This window comes from Misgurnus anguillicaudatus, chromosome 24 (assembly GCF_027580225.2).
Source record: "Misgurnus anguillicaudatus chromosome 24, ASM2758022v2, whole genome shotgun sequence".
NCBI lineage: Eukaryota > Metazoa > Chordata > Actinopteri > Cypriniformes > Cobitidae > Misgurnus > Misgurnus anguillicaudatus.
The window spans coordinates 5,806,475-5,811,811 of record NC_073360.2 but is presented as its reverse complement, the minus strand read 5'-3'; the positions used below and the strand labels follow the sequence as shown (position 1 = coordinate 5,811,811).

At 33.2% G+C, this 5,337-nt stretch overlaps 1 long non-coding RNA gene across 1 annotated transcript; it reads right to left on the bottom strand.

The window, feature by feature from the left end:
• Nucleotides 1–3,347: 3,347 nt before the first annotated feature.
• On the bottom strand, nt 3,348–4,861 carry LOC129443446 (uncharacterized). Its single transcript, XR_008644147.2, has 3 exons — nt 4,674–4,861; nt 3,863–3,969; nt 3,348–3,783 (listed from the first exon to the last, which is right to left on the bottom strand). It is a non-coding gene; the product is annotated as an uncharacterized lncRNA (long non-coding RNA).
• Nucleotides 4,862–5,337: the final 476 nt, after the last annotated feature.

Sequence of the window (5,337 nt, the reverse complement as noted above, 5' to 3'; positions counted from 1 at the left end):
TTTTGTACTGTATGTAGAGTTTTCTTATTGTGATAAAATTGTAATTGGTTGTACTACACCTTTTTGGTATATTTACTGAGAAATGCAATTACAAATCACAAAGGTATCGGTAAAAATAAGACGTCAGTTGTTTGACACTATGATTTACACAATTGTATACTACCAGTGAAAAGTTTAGGGTTACTTATTCCTAAATATTTTTTCTATGTTTTAGAATAAAAGTAAATTAATCCAAACAATTTAATAATAAGAGGTTAATTATGTTGTCACTAAACTAAATGCAAAACTAATCAAAGGATGTTACTGAATGTCTTTAAAGAAACCACAAATGCCCCAGCCATCTTTTAGCACCTATATGTCTCGACTGGCATGACAATTTCCAAAGCATATCTAGTTGATGTGGTACACTTCAAAAAATGACTTTCTTACTTAGTATCCTTGTCCTGTTTCAGTAGAAACATCCAAAAATTCCCAAATCAAGATGTATTTTCTTGCTGAGCAAAATTACCTAAGAAAATAATACTAGTTTTTGGACAAAAAATGTACAATTTAAGTGAATTTGTGCTTAAAACAAGCAAAAATATCTGCCAATGGGGTGAGACAATTTTACTTGAATAAAGTGTTTAAGAAAAACGAAATCTTATTTCACAATTTTTTTCTCACCACATTGGCAGATAATTTTGCTTGTTTTAAGAATAATTTCACTTAAATTGTATATTATTTTCCTTAAAACTAGACTTATTTACTTAGGTCATTTTGCTCATCAAGAAAAAGCATCTTAATTTAAGAATTTTTAGATATTTCTACTGAAAACAAGACAAAAAAACAAAGTAAGAAAGTCATTTTTTGCAGTGTAGTTTATTCCTATTCTCGAGAAACACGTTTAAGAATGCTACAGATAAAAAGGTCATTTATTTGATGCTTTTGTCAACCTGTCCCCAAATTTGTATGATCTTGGATCTGTTCCTGTAAAACCAAAAGAGAACTGTCACTGTCCAGGGATGGTTTGCCATAGTTATGTTATATTTATATACCCTAATTTTGGAGCTCATAATAAAAAATAATTGGCTGTTTTATCCCATTATTGAGTCAAATATAAACATTTTCTGGATTCATTTAGGACAAAAAAGTGCTGCATTTTTTAAATCCATAGACGTTTCAGCAGTAACAACATAAACAAGCGGTTTTCGTGGAGCAAACGTAACTTCTGTTAAACTCCGCTAAGAATAAATAACAACAAAGTCCATTTAAAGTCATTTATATTATTTATTTATATAATAAGCAAAATAAACAACACATAGATTACCTAGGAAACTAAAACATTTGTTATTTTTGACGAGGTATTTGTTCCAGAGTTCATCCCTGCTGAAAAACCAGGGGCCTCATTTATAAAAGTGCGACGTAGGAAATGTCCTAAATTTCATCTAAGACCATTTCTGAAATGATCGTAAGTGTGATTCAGAGAAAAGGATCTTACGCACAAAAAAACGTGCGTACGCCTCTTTTCCAGATGTGCGGTTTATAAATCACAAATGATCTTAAAATTGTGCGCAGCTGAATGCTTTTAGAACTACGCCTTGTAAACGCCCCTAATTTAATTCATTAGCATATAAATATTAAATTTCAAAGGCCAAATTCTCTGACTGCTACAATGGCGAGTGGTAAGAAAACATATTTGTTGTGGTTTGCTTAAGTTTTTAATATTTCTAAATTCTAACATTGAAACTTTATTGACATCACTCAAGTTAAGGCGATTATTAGTGGATCTTTCAATTCACGGGTTTCATTTAAATATAGTTTTACACGTAGGCTAAACATAGCCTATATTATATATTATATTTGTGTCTTTAAAGCTTTGTTTCAGTTTGCCATGCCTCCTGCGCGACGGTGTTAAAATAAGATATTTTCGACTTTAAAATTCAAAGATCGTATCTTAAACTGTCGGAATATATTCCATATGGATTCATTTGGATTTACCGATGTATAACATTAAAATCGATGCATGGGAATAATTTGTATTAATTTTTGAAATACCCATCACTCTTAAATGTCGCATGTCCCTTAAATCGAGGCTTCACAATTTAGTTCCTTTCACGTCGTTTTAATCATTAAATTCGAACGGTTTTACTTTCATTCAATAAAGCACATGTTCTGTAACATTTAGATGTGCCTTAAACACTGCGAAACGATTTTGCTATATTTTTAAATATGTTTTGAAAAGATGACGAACTAGAAAATCGTTTTCTGAACCTATAGCTTGGGCGCCATCTTTTTGCATTAGAATAGGTCTACATTTTAAAATATCAAAATAGGCCAACATATTTTGTTTTAAAATATATTCTAAAACCTGGTTAAATTATTTTGGAGTAGCCTAGTAGGCCTTCTCCACAGTTTGTTCATTTTCTGTGTGCATCATTGTTGCATGTTTCTACGGTTCTATTCTGAATAAACAAACAGCGCAGTTTACATGCTTCGTCCTTGTTGCATTAGCTCATTAAGATAATTCTAAACAGATTTCTGTAATTCAAAAAACTCTGAATTGTAGTTGAGAACGTCACGGCGCACTATTAAAACATTGTCGGTAATGTGTTGGTCGGGCTGGGCTCGGACACAACGTGCAGGGGCTTCGGTTATGGTTTTTTGTGCCCGATCGAAGCTCTAATACAGATTATGTTGACGCTGTAAAAGTTTCGAATAATTAAATATTTTCCAAAGTCTTAAGAAAAATATATGAACTCTACACACTAAAAACAGTTGGGTTAAAAATAACCCAATAAATAACCCAATGGTGGGTTACTATAGCACCGACCCATTGTTGGGTTATTTTAACCCAATGCATTGGGTAGAAAGTTTTACCCAATTAGTTGGGTTATGAAATAACCAATTTGTTGGGTTATTTTTGCAATGCTGTTTTAACCCCATTATTATTATTATTATTATTATTATTTATTATTATTATTATTATTTATTTATTACTATTATTTGCTTTATAAATAAATAATACAAAACTTACAAATACATTTATAATGCTTTATTTTCATTTAGTCATTTGCACCTGCATTTAAATGTATAAATACATACATGTATAGAAGCATAAATACATACACACATACATAAATATATACATACATAAATAAACAAAAACATATAAGAACAGAACAAATCTACTCAATCTTATCCAACTAAAAACTGCTTAAAAGCGTTCACACATTTTGTCGTGATTTTCTCCCTCTCATGTTGTTATAGACCTGTATATAAGTCTTTACTTTGATAACCACAAAGGTATATTTCAAAGAGTGTTTGGAATCGGGCCGATCATGGGCCCCATTTATTTTCATAGTATTCTTTTTTCCTACTGTGACAGTCAATGGGGCTCATGATCTGTTTGGTTTCAGGCATTACTCAAAATATCTTCCTTTGTGGTCATCAGAACAGAAAAATGTGTACAGGTTTGTAACGACAGGAGAGGAAGAAAATTATGACAATTTTCATTTTTGGGGGAACTGTCCCTTTAAGCAGGTGACAGTGTGTTCAGGAAACATCACATGGTACAAAATGTATTGTGTGTTACAGAAACTACTTAACAGTAATGAAAGGCTTGGGATACTCTGTATAAAATGTAAAAAAAAATATTAAAGCACATGTCAACTGCTGGTCTTGCTCCTGGGCCATGCCTCCCCACGATAACAAAGGCTTGTGATTAGTCAAATTCATCCCATAGCAGGACATCGGGTCTTCTTCATACCTCCTCCTCCAAATACTGAATTATGTTTGTTTTCTGACCTGAAGACAGAATTTTCACAATGTAAATATGCACACATAAACAGGATAAAAAAAACTAAGTGTAATAAATTATACTTACAGATTGCAAATTAATAAATGTTTGCTTTGCCTCTTGGTACTGTAGGAAGGCTGAATCATCTTGCTGGCCATTTTGTAAGGTTTTTAATGCACCATTTCCAAGAATGTCTACATTTAAAGAAAAGAGTAATTAATTAAATCTCAAAGCAAACACATCTGGTACACTGAATAAATACTTTACTTTGACAGTAGATGGCGCTAAATTGCAAATTCAACCGTTACCGGGGTTACAGTAAACAGACGTGCATGATTAAACAGCGCTTTATCAGGGATTATACTGAAGTAAGACGACAATAAAATGCCATCGAGTCATTTCTTAAGACATTTACATTCAGAATGACATTTATATTACAGCTCTGTGTCTATAACACAGACCGGCTAAAAAAAATATTTGGAGCAAAAAACAGCCGGTTGCATCCCAAAAGTAAAAAAAAACGGTTTTTACTACACTTTAAACCAAAAAACATTGTCTGTTACAGAAAGCATGCTAAAGCAATATGGCAATCAATACGCCATGAAACTAACGTTATACTACTAAAAGAAGAAATGATTCATTTTCGTAAGGGACCATGCTGTTGGTGCTGTTTACTATTAAAATAAATTGCGATGTCTCTCTACGTTTATGATGGCTTAAAAACGCGTTTGGCATCGGTAACAGTTAATGAATGGAACAGGTGTAACGGACAAAAACTAGACAACAGCGTTTTTGTACACTTATTTAAACGTGACTGATAGTTTACTGTGTGTTAGAGCTTAAAGACACTTTGTAGCAAAATAAAACATTACACAGAGATATATATTTTAAAACGTACCTCTCGTGTCTGTCCGCACTCAGCAGTGGCACCTGTTGACCATTAATCAAAATGCGTGACGTGAGCCCGAATTTAACCCAACTCTCTGGGTTATTAAGGAAATAACCCAATACAAGCTAGGAATAACCCAACAGAACAACCCAGTATGTTTAACCCACCTATTGGGTAAAACAAATAACCCAACGGTTTTTAGAGTGTAACAAAAGAGCACAAATCTAACCATTTTTTTTCTTTTTTTGAATAAGGACAACTCCAAAACAAATGAAAAAAATTTCTGCATGTTGACCACAAAAGGTACAAAACAAAAAGTTTTGAATATGCCTACCTGCAATACTGCAATATTGCCACAAGGAAACGTGCGTACGTCAAGTCGGAACCTGACGTGGAGGTAAGTACTTTTCCACGTCAAAGACAAGTTTTATAAATCTGAGCGTTTGAGTGGATTTGAGCGTACGCACGGTCTTAGATCAAATCTGTGCGTAAAAACGCTTTATAAATGAGGCCCCAGCATACCAGCAAGACCAGCATATGTTGTGTTTTGGTGCTGGTTTGCAAGTGAACACCAGCTAAACCAGCATCAGGGGCCTCATTTATAAAAGTGCGACGTAGGAACTATCCTACATTTCATCTAAGACCATTTCTGAAATGATCGTAAGTGTGATTC